The sequence below is a fragment of the Dreissena polymorpha genome, chromosome 14 (genome assembly GCF_020536995.1).
Source record: "Dreissena polymorpha isolate Duluth1 chromosome 14, UMN_Dpol_1.0, whole genome shotgun sequence".
Classification (NCBI taxonomy): Eukaryota; Metazoa; Mollusca; class Bivalvia; order Myida; family Dreissenidae; genus Dreissena; species Dreissena polymorpha.
This window is the reverse complement of record NC_068368.1, coordinates 22,236,019-22,253,604: the sequence shown is the minus strand read 5'-3', so window position 1 is coordinate 22,253,604 and position 17,586 is coordinate 22,236,019. Positions and strand designations below refer to the sequence as shown.

At 36.0% G+C, this 17,586-nt stretch overlaps 1 pseudogene; it reads left to right on the top strand.

The window, feature by feature from the left end:
• The window catches only part of LOC127857222 (sodium bicarbonate cotransporter 3-like), a 233,355-nt pseudogene that overhangs the window by 69,515 nt on the left and 146,254 nt on the right, over positions 1 to 17,586 (top strand).

Sequence of the window (17,586 nt, the reverse complement as noted above, 5' to 3'; positions counted from 1 at the left end):
GCCTGTGCTATTCGCACAGGCTAATCAGGGATGACACTTTCCGCCTAAACTGGATTTTTGCAAAGAAGAGACTTTCTGTAATAGAAAAAATACAATAAAGGCGGAAAGTGTCGTCCCTGATTAGCCTGTGCGGATTGCACAGGCTTATCTTGGACGCCACTTTACGCACATTCATTATGTCCAGTTTTCTCAGAACAAGACACATATGGTGATGAAGTTTGTAAATGTCATTTAAGTTGATGGTATCAAACTATCAACATGATGTACGCATTCCTGAGTTATTGCCCCTTGACATCAACCGACAAAGAAGTGCGGATGTATTAGTTAAGTTTGTGACAAAGCTAATGGTATGATCTGTCAAAACTCTTTATTTGTCTTCTAAGCCGTCTCCCACCCTAATGGCTCAGACCTGAGTCTGAAAAACTGGGAAGGTAAATCAGATGTTAGTGTAGACTTTATAATCTTATTATTTTTGTTGTATGGCCATTATTAAAAAAATGTTTGCCTTCATCAATTGGTCCTGTTTCCTTATGTACAATAAACTTCCCTTATTTGTATATTATGATGAAAAAAAAACTTGTTTAATATGTGGCCTTTATATAAATTTTCAGTGTAGTTTCCTTTCTCATAAAAGTGTTTTTACTTATTTGTATTTATTTAACTATTTTCTTGTTGTCATACAAAAGCTTTAAGTTAATAGCGTTGTTAAATTTTCAGTACAAAAAAGTAATTAGCATGTTTTACCCATTTAAGCCTAGTTGACTCTCCCATCCTTCTAAATTGGATCAATTTATTTGAAAAATTAGGGATGTCTACTAGGTTGGCGCTAAGGAAAAAAAATTAGTAGCCAAATTTCAGCACTACGATAACGACCCACATTATAACATTATTTGCTCAATGAACGACATAATCATTATCATGAATCTATAGGTATCAACAATGACTGTATTAAATTATCAATGAAGTCACATTTAAATAAATTATTTGTTACCTGAAATCAAATAGTTTTATGTTTTTTTTTATATTTTTCATTTATATTTATTTTCATGCACTGGCATAAACAGTATACACTGTTAGAACTTTCAGATATGCCCCGGTATTTGATTGGGTGGGTCTTGCGTAACTCCTATTCGCCGCCCCCCTTCTCCCAATAATTTTTGCCGTAGTCTGGTGCTTCTTAATTCTTGAAAAATACATTTACTGCAATGTATTCTTGAATTGACATATTTTTCCATAGTTGCAATATATAATTTATTCAAACGTACCTGTAAATTTGTATGTCTTAAATACCGCATGTACTGAGTGGCTAGGCTATATTTAGTTACACATCGTCTGTTTTAAAAAAAGCATGCTTTGCATGCGTAGAACTTGGCATTGCAGACAACAGCAATAATTTTGCGCTCTTTCTTATAACACGTTTTTTACATGGCATACCTGTATTAATGCATAGTGAATAGTTATCATCACGTGGCTGTAGAAAAACGGTGTAAATCAGTTCTACAAATAGACATGATACAAAATACATGCACTGGATTTAATTTGTTACCGCATCAAATTATTAACGGGTTTTGTTTTTCACAACTTACTCGCCGTAAGTAATTTTTACACTGCTCACCAATTGCAATTAGCTTCTCATAATTAATGATTGTTTACAGCACGGTAAATAGGTGTGATGATGATGCCCAAAACTGCCTTTAATGTACTGCTTTATTTACAGGTTTTATGTCACGTATTTGGCCTAATGCTACAACTGTGATTCATTGTTAATAAACCTGCGATAAACGCTTACTCTAAGACCGACGTCAATCAAAAATAATAATCGCTATATAACTCAACCTCCATAAACATTCTCGTAACCGATTGGACGTTAAATATCACAGTTTGGCGACTGGAAAGTTACCCGAAAATTTCCCATGATGCATCTGTCAGCATACATGACTGTGTTATGTGGCTTGAATATACGATACGAGCATCCGGTTATCTCTTATCAATGGACTATCTATTACCACCGGGAGCTTTTATGGCGATTACATGTGGAAATCGGTACCGAGTTCTCTTTTAAAGTAGGGAATATTATTTACTTATAGAGAAATATCAGGGTTTTTTGCAATCGCCATTTGCATTCACATTTATAACTTTAATCGCCAGCTGAAAGATTCAATCGCCTATGGCGATTTTGGCGATCGGAAACGCTAACATAGTGTCTAGTATATTTATTTCTATAGAATATTTAGAATATTTCTTACAGAAGTTCTTTTAAGCAAACAGCGCAGACCCTGATGAGATGCCACATTATGCGGCGTCTCATCTGGGTCTACGCCGTTTGCTAAGGCCTTTTTTCTAGACGCTAGGCATAAATGGGTTAACAAATGAGACGTGCTCTGGGTAAAACGGTGTTTATTGCATTTGTGTAAAGTGTTGTCCCAGATTAGCCTGTGCAGTTGGCTCACATTAATTAGGTACTACACCTTCCGCTTTTATGTATTTTGTTTAGAAGGAAATTTCTACTTAGCAAAAATCCAGTTTAGTCGGAAAGTGTAGTCCCTGATTAGCCTGTGCAGAGTGCACCATCTGTCCCAGTGCAGAGTGCACAGGCTAATCTTGGACAACTTTTTTCGCACATATATTAAGTCTGTTTTTTTAGAGCAAAGCTCATATGTTTCTAGTAATTTTTAACCCTTTCAGCGCTCGAACCGAGTTTTAAAGGCCTTTGCAAACAATTTGGATCCAGATGAGACGCCACAAAACGTGGCGTCTCATCTGGATCCAAACTGTTTGCTATCTAATGGTATTCTTTGAAAGAAATCGAAGAAAATGCTAATTATAAAATTCAGCAGACGACATTTAAGCAGACTGCAAATTTCCCAGCATGCAAAGGGTTAAAAGCCTAGTCTTATCCTTGCTGACTTATTTTTTGAAAGTGCAGCATTCCATGGTTTCATGAAATGAAGGGGGCAATGTTTCTGCCTTTCGAGATGCATAATTTTCATGACATTCAAATGTTCTCACATTTTTGCTGGTTCACATGCGCTTAAAATGCAACAACGAATGTGAGAAATTTCTTCTTCTTAACCTGACCGATTGACTTATAGCTGTCCTTGTTTTACCAGTGGTTATACTTCCAGTTAAAAAATTCTCGCAAATATGCGTCCTTCCTATGTTACTAGAGTTATCTCCCTTTGATTGAAGAATCTGACTATTGGTTGCCTTACTTTTTATACTATATAGGAGTCACTTTGTCGGTCGGTCGGTCTGTAGGTCTGTCTGTCTGTCCCGAAATTTCATCCGATCTTCACCAAACTTGGTCACAAGTTGTATCTAGATGATGTATAGGTCAAGTTTAAATATGGGTCATGCCGTGTCAAAAACTAGGTCACAGGGTCACTTAGTGTGTTTTAAACCGAAAGTTTGTCCGGACCATTTATCGTTAGATTTTAAAATAACTTGGTACATTTGTTCACCATCATGGGATGGTGTGTCGTGTGAAAAAGGTACGTCAATATCTCAAAGGTCAAGGTCACACTTTAAGTTCAAAGGTCAAAAATGGCCATAAATGAGCTTGTCTGGGCCATAACTATGTTGTTCATTGTGAGATTTGAAAATCATTTGGCACATTTGTTCAGCATCATTTGCCGGTGTGTCGCGCGAAAGAATTACGTTGATATCTCCAAGGTCAAGGTCAAACTTTGAGTTCAAAGGTCAAAAATGGCCATAAATGAGCTTGTCTGGGCCATAACTATGTCATTCATTGCGAGATTTTAAAATCATTTGGCACATTTGTTCACCATTATTGGATGGTGTGTCGTGCGAAAGAATTATATTGATATCTCCAAAGTCAAGGTCACACTGTGAGTTCAAAGGTCAAAAATGGCCGTAAATTATCTTGTCCAGGCCATAACTATGTCATTCATTGTGAGATTTTAAAATTACTTGGTACATTTGTTCACAATCATTGGACAATGTGTCATGCGAAAGAATTACGTCGATATCTTCAAGGTCAAGGTCGCACTTGGAGTTCAAAAGTGAAAAATGGCCATAAATGAGCTTGTCCGGGCCATAACTATGTCATTCATTGTGAGATTTTAAAATGTACATTAATTTTGTTCACAGTCATTGGACAGCGTGTAATGCAAAAGAATTCAAGAGTTTAAAGGTCAAAATGGCCATAAATAATAATGGCATAATAATTCTTAAAAATCACCATTTAGATTCTCTTGTTTTGTGAAGACAGCTTGCAAAATAGTCTGTGTCAATGCGGCATGTGGGGGTATACGTCACGTCTGTGACAAAGCTCTAGTTGTTCATAGTTTTTAACCAGGTTTTCCAAAGGAAAAAACTGGTTATTAGATTGGCGAATGCGGGCGGGCTGGCTGGCGGGCTGGCGGAATAAGCTTGTCCGGGCCATAACTATGTCGTTCATTGTCAGATTTTAAAATCATTTGGCACATTTGTTCACCATCATTGGACGGTGTGTCGCGCGAAATAATTACGTCGATATCTCCAAGGTCAAGGTCACACTTTGAGTTCAAAGGTCAAAAATGGCCATAAATAATTACGTCAATATCTCCAATGTCAAGGTCGCCACGACTAAAAATAGATTTTAAGAAAAAACAAAAAAACTTACAAAGGGGGTTAATTTTTTTTGGTCATTTCAAAAGTTCAGTTTGAGTTTTCTCCCTTTATCAGATTTTTTTTTCACAATGAAAACCTGGTTTTGTGACAATTTTGTCCCTTGTTTCAAGTTGTTGTGGAAATATTTGTCCTCCTTTGATTATATGTGTGTCTGTCTTTTGCATTGTTTTTGTAGTAGTTGGATCAGACAGGATATGTTCTCTCCCTGAGTTTATTTTACGTCTCTGAGTTTACATTACCTCTCTGAGTTTATGTCACTATATATTATTGTCCTAGTAGGATCCAAAACTATATATTACTTCTCTGAGTTTATATTACCTCTCTGAGTTTATTTCACTATATATTATTGTCCTAGTAGGATCCAAAACTATATATTACTTCTCTCAGTTTATATTACCTCTCTGAGTTTATTTCACTATATATTATTGTCCTGGTAGGATCCAAAACTATATATTACTTCTCTGAGTTTATATCACCATATGTTATTGTTGAAGTTGAATCCAGACAGGATATTTTACCTCTGAGTTTTTATGACAGATTTTACAGATTGTGAAATTTCAAAAGTTCTTGATAGATTTTTTTTTGGCTAATCCCACAATTTGATTGAAGTGTGATATTTTGGGGGTAGATGCCTCATCCAGAAAAGGAAACAGTTCTTACAAAAGTATTCTTATTTTGATTTTCATACAAGAACAGTGTGCAAATATAGTTTGTTTTAATTGCTTTTGCCATTTTGTTAGTTTCTTCATCATGATGCCTAAATTAAGACTCATTTATCCAAACTTGATTCTTATTGGTCTGTTTTATTCAAACTTGATTCTTATTGGTCCGTTTGAATTTCAGCAATCCAAACTTGATTCTGGTTGGTCTGTTTGAATTTCAGCAATCCAAACTTGATTCTGATTAGTCTGTTTGAATTTCAGCCACGCCTCCCAGCCAACATGTGCAGTTCCTATTGGGTGAGGAGGAAGATGATGAGGAGCATAGGACACATGACCTGTTTTGTGAACTGGAGGAGCTCTTCACATCTGATGGAGAGATGCAGTGGAAGGAGACGGCCAGGTTACACAACACTATTATAACATATTAAAAACATACTATCCAGGTAACACAACACTATTATAATTGTCCCCTACCGTAGAAATGGTTTGCGCTCAGTCTGTCAGTCTGTCTGTCATACTTTTCTGGATCTGCAAAAATTTTAAAAGTTCTTCATATTTGTTCATGAAACTTGAAACATGGATAGATGGCAATATGGAGATTATGCACGTCATTTCATTTTGTTCCTACGTCAAGAATTCTGGTTGCTATGGCAACAAATATATGTAAAAAAAATACTGACAATGGTGGAGTTTCACCGGTAGGGGACAATATTGCTTGGCAATCTCTTGTTTTTAGCTCCACTGGCCAGAGGCAAGCGGGGCTTATGTCATGGTTCTGTATCCGTTGTGCGTGCGTGCGTTAACTTTTTCTTTTAACATCTTCTTCTTCTTAACTACAAGTCCAATTCTGATAAAACTTCTCACAAATGTTCCTGGGGTGAACCTCTTTCAAATTTGTTCAAATTATGCCCCTGGGTCAAATTTGACCCCGCCACGGGGGTCAATAAATTGAACATATGCTTATATAAAGCCTATTTTGTGCAAACTTTAAAATCTTCTTGTCCATAACCGTAGGGCCTAGGGCTACCAAATTCGGTATGTAGTGACATCTAATAGTTCTCTACTTAGTTTGTTCAAATTATGCTCCTGGGGTCAAATTTGACCCTGCCCCGGGGGTAACAAAAATGAAAATACGCTTAAATAAGGCCTATTTTGTGCAAACTTGAACATTTTCTTGTCCATAACTGTATGGCATAGAGCTACCAAATTTGGTATGTAGTGACATCTAATAGTCCTCTACCAAGTTTGTTCAAAGTAAGCCCCTGGGATCAAATTTGACCGTTCCCCAGGGGTCACAAAATTGAACATATGCTTATATTGTGCCTATTTGGTGCAAACTTTAAAAATCTTCTTGTCCATAACCATTGGGCCTATTTCTACCAAATTTGGTATATATTAAAATCTTAAAGTTCTGTACCAAGTTTTTTCAAATTATGCCCCTGGGGTCAAATTTGACCCTGCCCTGGGGGTCACAAAACTGAACATATGCTTATATAAAGCCTCTTTTGTGCAAACTTTGAAAATCTTTCTTTCCATAACTGTATGGCATAGGGCTACCAAATTTGGTATGTAGTGACATCTTATAGTTCGTGCGCATAAAAAAACAGTGGAGCGATACAGGGCCATCATGGCCCTCTTGTTAATAGTATTGTCCAGGTTACACAACACTATTATTATTTTAGAAATTATCAAGCTTACACAACATTATTGTTATTTTGTAATTTATTATGGTGTGAAAATAAAGGAGATGAGAACTGAAGTTGTTTATATTTATAAATAAGCAATGAGAGTTAATATTGGAGTCACTCTGTAAGTCCATTGGTCTGTCAGTGTGTCTGCGATTTGCAGCGCAAATTACTTCATTATTACTCAACAATTGAATTGACAGTTGGTGGGTTGGTAGGTCAATTTGTCCGCATATGTTTGTGGACTGAACTTCTTGGGCATTTCTCAAGCAATTTAACATGGATAGCTTAATTGGGCCATTCACTTTCTTGAGATATGATTGACTGTTTTCAGACAGAGAGTGGACTGACACATAAATCGAGCCTTATTCTGGAACAACGGGGCTAAATGCATGTGCGTTAAGTGTCATCCCTGACTAGCACGCATTAAGCACTGTTTTCCCAGCGACGGCTTCAATTATAATTAAGAATCCCTCAGCCTCTCTTTACTTGGTGGCTTTGATTCCTGTTCTGAGGGCTCTAACTTTCATGTGTGTGGATAATCCAGATAAATTGCAGTGTGTTGATTTTTTTACCCAAGCACATTTTTCTTGGATCTTCTTCCGCCATTATTTTATCTACTTTGAAAGATTGAACAAAACAAATGTTCCAACTCAGTAACAGTGCACCAGTTGTCCCAGAATGAGACTCAGTTTGTTGACTTCAGATGGATCAAGTTTGAGGAGGACGTGGAGGAAGGTGGTGAACGCTGGTCCAAGCCGCATGTGGCCACCCTGTCACTGCACTCGCTGTTTGAGCTGAGGTCGTGCATCCACAGCGGCACGGTCATACTGGACATGGACGCGCAGAACTTCAACCAGATTGTGGGTAGGTGTCCAGCAGTGTTTTGGTGAGGTATCAAAATAGGTGGGGCACTCGTCTTACAGCTCAAGAAAACTTTGGGACATTTTCATACTTTTAAGACAAAATCTAATGGACTTAAAATAGAATGTTTTTCAACTAAAAAAGTGTCACTCTTTTGTTTATATAAGAAATAATTAACATCAAAGAAATCTATTATATTCAAAATTCATACTTAAGCCCATTGAACTCCTCTAGCTTAAAATTACCTGAAACTTCTATTTTAGTTCTTTTTCATGAAATTTGAGACACATCACTTTCTAGTTTTCTGTCCCGGAACTTCCTAAATCATTGCTTATTTTATTAATATGGCTTCAGACAGCCTACTACTAGTCTAGTAAATTTTTATCATTAACCAATAGTGTTTTTAAGTTGGTTTGTTTTTTTGCGAGGAGGTATCCTTGATAGCTCAAAATTTGCAATCTGCACTTTTCCAGCTAGACGACAAAGCCATCTTGGATATGAAATTGCATTCTCCTTAATACAGAGAAATATCTTGAATGCATTATTGTATTGATTGGTAAGAGTGAAGCGCCATATTTAATTCAACCAATTGGAAAGCAGATCTAAAACAGATCAACCAATTGGAAAGCAGAGCTAAAACAGATCAACCAATTGGAAAGCAGATCTAAAACAGATCAACCAATTGGAAAGCAGATCTAAAACAGAATGAGGATTTGTACTCTGTAATTTTACAGAAATTTGATATTCATTGCTGTTGTTTTTGTGTGCATTATTGAGGATCACTGTCACGCATTTTGTTTGCAACATGATCAGTTTATTTTGGGACATTTGTGAAAGTAATGCGATAAAATGGCAATTTCACGGCTTCTGCAGAACACTGGTCTAGGGACAATTTGGGGTGACTTACTCTGTTGGTAGAGGGCTTGACTGTCAATCTGTGGTACTCTGTTGGTAGAGGGCTTGACTGTCAATCTGTGGTTCTCTGTTGGTAGAGGGCTTGACTGTCAATCTGTGGTTCTCTGTTGGTAGAGGGCTTGACTGTCAATCTGTGGTTCTCTGTTGGTAGAGGGCTTGACTGTCAATCTGTGGTACTCTGTTGGTAGAGGGCTTGACTGTCAATCTGTGGTTCTCTGTTGGTAGAGGGCTTGACTGTCAATCTGTGGTTCTCTGTTGATAGAGGGCTTGACTGTCAATCTGTGGTTCTCTGTTGGTAGAGGGCTTGACTGTCAATCTGTGGTTCTCTGTTGGTAGAGGGCTTGACTGTCAATCTGTGGTTCTCTGTTGGTAGAGGGCTTGACTGTCAATCTGTGGTTCTCTGTTGGTAGAGGGCTTGACTGTCAATCTGTGGTTCTCTGTTGGTAGAGGGCTTGACTGCCAATCTGTGGTTCTCTGTTGGTAGAGGGCTTGACTGTCAATCTGTGGTTCTCTGTTGGTAGAGGGCTTGACTGTCAATCTGTGGTTCTCTGTTGGTAGAGGGCTTGACTGTCAATCTGTGGTTCTCTGTTGGTAGAGGGCTTGGCTGTCAATCTGTGGTTCTCTGTTGGTAGAGGGCTTGACTGTCAATCTGTGGTTCTCTGTTGGTAGAGTGCTTGACTGTCAATCTGTGGTTCTCTGTTGGTAGAGGGCTTGACTGTCAATCTGTGGTTCTCTGTTGGTAGAGGGCTTGACTGTCAATCTGTGGTTCTCTGTTGATAGAGGGCTTGACTGTCAATCTGTGGTTCTCTGTTGGTAGAGGGCTTGACTGTCAATCTGTGGTTTGGAAGGTCATTAAGATAACTGAGCCTCAATTAGAGAAAGTAGAGCTTAGGGCATGTGTTTAAAGTTTTGTTTTAGATAAGCCTATGCAGTCTGCACAGGCTTACTAGGGCTGACACTTTATGCACAGTTTACCCAGAATGCAGCTCTTTTGATACTCGGACATTCTATAATAATAAAAATAATAATAAAAGCTTTATTTACAGAAGGTTACACATTAACACAATGACACATTATACATATTATGCAGATGAATCAATACTTTTTTTCAATGTGGCCTTCTTAAAAAAACATACACACATAGGTCTATAACAAGTAAAACATTCAAACAATATTTTCTTACACCTATACATAACACACATTTTGTCTTTTAGACAGACACACGTGAAATAACATTGATTAGAAAATAACATGATATATCATTGATTAGAAAATAAATGTGCTTTATATTGCCTTTTAAAAGCAGAGATAGAGCATGACATTCTTATTCCAATTGGTATACTGTTCCAGATATTCATGCTATGGTATGAAAAAGCTCATTTCTTATAATCTGTATTTGCTTTGGTATTAACAATATCGTTATGGGTGGCAGATCTTAAGTTATAGTTGAGATTTTGAGAAAAAGTTATTCTGCTGCACAACATGTGTGCCTCAAATCTGTTTTAAGAGACACTTAAGAGTGAAAAGAGAAAAAAATCATTATTATTTGTTGTACATACATGTTTGATGTTTTTGTGGTTTGACCAATCTAGGAATTTAAGATCCCAACAAATAATGAGTTGTTTTTGTGTGTGTGTGTATGTGTGTTGCCAAAATCATAAATGTACATGTCTATGAAATACCGTAAAAACGCAGTCATAAGTCGAGATTTTTTACCTCCAAAATTTGATTAAAATTACGGTATCGACTTATGAGGTCGACCATGAACAAAATTAATGAAATTCGATGAAGATTGATTCCCGCGGGAATTGTTGTTGTTGTTGTATAAAAAAAAACTCGTTGATTTACGACACATGAAATGTCTTCTTTTAACTGATACTTACCAATTAATATAACCACAGTTTGCAACATTTCCATTGTTTTTATTATCATAATTTAATCCAAAGTTTTCATGTTAGCAGGTGTTTTTTATAACTGAACACGTAAACAAAAGATCAGGTCATTTTTAAAGTTGAGCGATAATTGGCAACCTGTGTGAATTGACAGTTTGACATCATCAAAGGAAAGCCGATTCCTTTCAAGAAGCCATAAAGCATCACCCTTCTCGCCGATAAAATAAGATTCTTTTAATTTGTGAAGCGACATGTTTTGCCAAATGCGAGTTTGTTATTCACTGGTAATCGTCCAATTATGTTTGAGCACGTGCATAGCTCCGCCTTTTAAACTGTTATGTAGAACAAAGGTGGAGTTAGCGGTCTATTGGTTATGTCAATCATTGTATTAAAAACGTGTTTTACCAAGGAAGTAATCAATTGTTTTGATAGTCAGATTAAAAGTGCAAAGATTTGATTACAGTGATCACAGTGTGTCATCGGATTATAAGTTTGTGGATTATTACTAGCGTGGACAATTTAGTGAAAACTTTATAATAATAATTTATTAATTTTACTAACACATTTGATTTGTGAAAATGCCTTGAAAACGCAAACACCATGCGTAAGACAATGCGTTTAAAATACGCATGATAGACTTTGCAGAGCAATCAAATAATTATAGTGCTGCTGAACGGGAGTTTGGTGTTTCGTATGTCGTTGTGTAAATTACAATGTACATGTAAACACGTCTTGGTTTCCTATGTTGTTGATTTTGTTTTTATGTGGTTCATAATGATTTGCTTGTCTATATTTTTATCTATTATTTTTGATTTCCTAAATATGTATCGTATTGATTATATTACACAAAGTACATAATACACGTGTCTGCTATGTCTACGTCGCACAGGGCTATAATGACGTCATGGTCTATGTATAGAATAAAAACTTAAAATGGCGTCTGTTTATGAAATTCGAGGATGGACAATTTCTGACTCGACTTATGACTTGGACATATTCAAAATCTCCGATTTTCGTATCATTTTTTACCCCCCGACTTATGAGTGGGCAGACTTATGACTGAGTTTTTATGGTAGTCATCTTAAAAAAACAACAAACAACAACAAACATGCAGTCTAACAATTCAAATGATTTGAAGTACTCCACTAATATTCAGTATTTCTTGAGTTACGCAAGCTTTAATTTGATTATTTCACATAACTTCATTATCTCACGCATTTCTCGCATTTCAGACATCCTCTTGGACAACATGTGTGCCTCCAACCAGCTAGAGGAGACACTGAAGGACAAAGTGGGAGAGACACTGCTACAGAGACATCGACATCTCAACGAGAAACCAGAGCGGAGGCACCATGACAACGGCTCCAGGCTAGTGAAATTTTTATGCCCCCGGATCGTAAGATCGGGGGTATATTGTTTTTGGCCTGTCTGTCTGCCATGCATTGATTCATTCATGTATTCATTCATTGTACACTGTGTCCCGCGATTTTTGCCTAAATCACCGATCACCGCGTATGGGCCAACGTGGCAAATCGCGGTGATTCGCCGCAAATCGCGGTGATTCATGGTGACAACACTCTACGGGTGATTCGCGGTGATTCCGCCGTGATTTCACTGCGACCATCTCGCGATAAAGATCAGCTGTTGAATCATCGCAAAACACCGCGAATCGCCGTGATTGGCGTTGACTACTATATTTAAATTTCAACTTATTAACTAATGTCATTATTATTGACGATCACATTATATCGCGAAAATGTATTCCAATATGAAAGTAAACACCATACTTCCTGAATGTCGAATCCTGATTTGCAAACAATATCTTTATTTGTTGAAATAACAATTGTACAGTACGGCTCACGCAAAACCAACAAAGTTCGCGGCTACAGATTCTTTTGTTCTCGAAGTTTCTCCCCAGCTACAACGAGTATTCACTCCGAATCATGCCGAGGCACTCGGCGATAATCCGCGGATATAAGAAACAGGTACAAATAATAACCTAATATTTTTACTTCTATGCGATTGTTTTAACATTTCGTCAGCTACTCTGCATACTTCATACAATTACCATCAGATGTCATCTGTCAATGATTTTGTGGGTCGGTAACCATATCGAAGAAATTTACATAGTTAAATCTCGGAAACGAGACTTGCTTTAAACGTTGAAATAAACGATATATATTTGCATAAAATATGCTAAAATACACAGACGACACAAATATAAAAAATGTCGACCATTTGAATAAAATCAAATGGTTTATTTGTAAAATAAATACTTTCACTTCGTCCCGATTTTCAGAAAATTACTTTTACATGTGCTTCTAAATTTGAAATTACACATTGCTTCAGATGATGTACGCGTCTCCAATCCCGATTGGGCTGCTAGATCTATTTAATAAAATAGTAGCGTGTAAAATTCATTTGATGGAACAAAAGTAAACGTTTGTCTTTACTATTTCTCGAGCAATGTTGAAAGGCATATACTTTTGAAAATGGAAGCCGTGATCATTCAGAATTATCGTTATTTTAAATGTTTCAAACATAGTTTGTTACACTTAAAATTAGGCGGTGAATCGTTTGATTTGGTGGCATTCTGTTTCATTTCGGACCTCGTGCAATTTTTCAGATCATAATCTCTGTGCTTTATTACTCGAACTTGTTAGTTTCTGACCACGTGTGCTACTGAAAGTTTGACAATTTCAATAAACAGATATTGGTTTATTTTCACAATACACTGCAACTCCAATATATCACGGTCCGTTATATCGCGTTGTCCAATATATCGCGAATCGGCTATGGCTCCCAAAAATCTGACGAGCATAATCCTTAAATAAAATGTTTTTATCTGAGAATTTGATGCATTAAAATCCGTTTCAAGCAAGTATTTTTCCCTTTTTTTCACCAACTTTAATCCAATAGTCATAATCCAGTTTTGACCAGATTGTTTGCTTACATTGTACATCACATTATCACCTGTGTACTGCCATAAACAAAAGACCCATTTGTCAAACATGACAGGTCATTTCGGGTGTTACAATTCTCTATTGAATTTGCTTTGAACTGCCGAAACGCACCAGTGCACACATGAAGGCATACACAATTATAACAGTAAATGTCACAAGTCAATACTGACCTATCTCAACAATCTGTGTGCGTTATATACAGTATACAATATAGATCAGTTAGTCACAATGCTCTACTATTAAAACCCATGCTGTGCATGCTTTTCATGAGAAATGAATGACATCATTTTGTACATGGGTCTAATTTGTGCATGCTTTCTTGAACAATAAAACTCGGCAATGTTTTTCGGATTAAAAATTTAATTATACGCATTTGAAAATACTCACATGGAATAATTTTTTGTGTTATACCAATTAATGACATATGGATATAACACAAACATAAGGTTGGTAAATAGCGTGTTTTGAGATTGCATAATGATGCTAATGTATACATATACATGCATACATAAACTGACAATTTATATCGCGCGCCGGATATATCACGGTCGCGATCTTTGGACCCCTTCAACCGCGATATATTGGAGTTGCAGTGTATACACTCCCTTTCTCGATTCCCAGAAAATGACGTGTACATGTTGCATTTAATCTAAACTTAAATTAATGTGTTTATTGGTCGTTGAAGAATATTATGAACTGAACACAACATTTGTGTGTAGTCAGTATACAATGCAATAATTATTTCAATAAATGTTTATTAAAAAATGAATACACACACGCCAATTTTCGCGCGCTTTTTATCAGAACAAAGAAATTAATTTAATTCATTTGCACTATGTATTTGTGGCTAGAATTTGTAACCGAAAATAGCTGTACACGATGCATGCAAAGCGTGTCAGGCGATTTACGCATGTACAATACAACTGATCTGATTGGGCGCTTATTTCATCAAATCTTTAAATAGAAACATATGCCGAAATTCATTTGATAATTTTGAACGTTTGTGTATGACATTCTTTGGGACTATTATTGTCAATATTAACCAGAATTCGCTTTTAAAATGGAAATCGGGCATATGCGGGATTATCGAGTAATGGATAAAGATGGAAGAAGTTGCATGTATGTGATTGAGACAGTTGAAACGTATGTATCGGGGAATCGAGAGACTCGGAAAAATACGACGATTACATTACAATCAGTTATGAGGTCTCCATGGCTTCAAACTGTTAATTGCATAATCAAAAACGCAATTATCACTCCTCCAGGTGCGGTATCATACAGCTAGGTGCGAACACTGTTTTGTTTTATACGCAGCATTTAAAAAGACAAAAAAAAAACTGGCAGGGACATGGGTGTGAAATACATGTTGACATTTTAAAAAGGATACTCAATTATATCTGCCAACAATGCTAATAATCCCATATTGCTATAATCTCTGTGAAGATTATATATGTACATGTAACGTTGGAAAATCGTTCTTCACCACGTTGACCGGGAACGCGGTGAATCACCGCGGAGATTATATTTATCGCATTCTCGGTGATCATGCTCGACCTAGCGTGATGAAACGCGCAAGATTGCGGTGATTTTTCACCCAAAATAAATAATGACCACCGCGTATCGGTAATTTAGGCAAACACCGCGTGTCGGTGATTTAGGCAAAAATAGCGGGCCGCGTAGTGTATGTAGCATGAACCAATAATTTTTTCAAACATAAATAATTGATGTAAAATGCTTGCAGGAATAAGGTTCAGAAAATTCTAATATAATGATGTTAACATTTTTTTCAACAAGCATATAGCCTCTTTGTATTTGTATTCAGCCACAAGTTCTTCTCAGCCACTTAAGGGTTATATGTTGCCTTTCTTTTACTAAATGAATAATAATTCTTCATTTTGAGACATTTCATTAAATATTTCATGTCTTTACAACACCCAAAGGCTAATAAATTTATATATCAAGTACTTCCATACTAACATGACCATTCTAGGAGGCAACTAAGCAACCTTGATGTGTTCATATCTTCCTATCAATCTGTTATATGTGTAGTGAATCATTTGTTCGGAAAACATTTAATGTTTGTTATAACTTTTAAATAATTCAATGTTCAAAGTGATATTGTTATTGACCGATAAACCAACATACTGATTAAAATCAAATATTTTATTAATTATTTGCATTTTATCTTACATGCGTAATATTTGCCTAAATGTTTTTCAACCTATAGAGAAATCTATATACAATTGACGACTTTAATAAAAAAACACATTTATGAAATGGAAGTTTAAAGATAAAAATAAATAATACAAGTTTTATCAGATATTCGTAATAATTTTCAATATAATTGAGCTATGAGAATTAATGAAACTATCGAATGAAACGAACAATTGAATTATGATTTATTTTTCATAATGCGTCTTTATAAGCATTTAAAGACAATGTCCCTCCCCAAAATCAAGAAATTATTACTTGTTATTCATTTGTGTAATGGTATTCAATAATTTTGTGGTAGAATATTTGAGAAAAACATTAGAAACGAAACTTGTCAGTGCTGAAATTTTCCATATGATTACGGAATTTACCGATCGTCGGTTTCCGAAAAACAATGTCGCGGTTTCCCAAAGATTTTGGTGTTACTGACCATTACTGGTTTATATTTTTTTGATTTCAATTCTCATTTGATTAATTGGTGATTTCAAGGCTGATAAACTTGAAATATGCAAGCTATTCTGTCGTTTTGCATATGTCTGTCGATACATCTGTACAATTGGTAATTTCCGTAACCACTCGTTAAATTGTAGCAGACACAAGTTTAAATCAATTTTTTTTTGTTTTACACAAATATTCTACCTCTTTCTTGCTATATACTAATACATGAATGATTTAAAAGTAATACTGCATTGTTTTCAGCCAGGAACACTGTCTATGACCGCGAAAAAAAACAACAAACTTTTTTATTTACGTTTTTTACGTTCAAAATAGCTTGCATGTGGCATGGCATTGATTGTTCCGCAAGATAAATATCTCGACTTTATTTATTGGATGATTTCGGACTGTTTCATCCAATCAGAAAATAGCTTTTTAAGGTAATTTAGACCCATGTTAAGGGAGATAATAAAGTACCACTTTTTGTTCACTGCCAATTTGTGACATTACGAGTTGCCTCCCTTGTTGGTTCATGCTATTGCATGTGTGTGTCCCAAAACTTTAACCTTGGGTAAAGTTTGATAACTTTTGCAAAATTGAAGATAGCAACTTCATATTTGGCATGCACGTGTATCTCACAGAGCTGCACATTTTGAGTGGTGAAAAGTCAAGGTCATCCTTCCAGCGATTTTCCTTGTCCAATTGGGAAAAGTACTCGTACCGGTCCAATTGGGAAAAATCGAGTCGTGAAAACCTCAAAATTGGGAAAAATCGAGTCGTGAAAATCTCAAATTGGGAAATTGGTGTATTTGATTTTTTGCTCCCAAATACTTTAAAATTGATAACCAAGTGTTTTCAAGCTGTCAATATTATATAAACCTAGGTTCAAGCTATAGAGCTGCAAAGGGAAACTAACTGAATGTTGCTTAAGAAAAAAAAAAAAATAATAATAATTTTTTTTTTTTTTTTTTTACCTTTAATTGGAAATTTAAGGACAGCAATTGGGAAATTTGTATTTTTTTCGTAATTGGGAAAGTGCCGTTTACCGGTACTTTATAAAGAAGGAGGAAAATCGCTGCCTTCAAGGTCAAAAGTCAAATATCATTGTATTTTTCTTTCCTTAAACTTTAATCTTTGCTAAAGTTTGGTAATAACTTTTTGAACATTGAAGATATCAACTTGATATTTGGCATGCATCTGTATCTCATGGAGGTGCACATTTTGAGTGGTGAAAGGTCAAGATCATCCTTCAAGGTCAAAGGTCAAACTTATGGCTTCAAAGTGGCGCAATAGGGGGTATTGTGTTTCTGACAAACACATCTCTTGT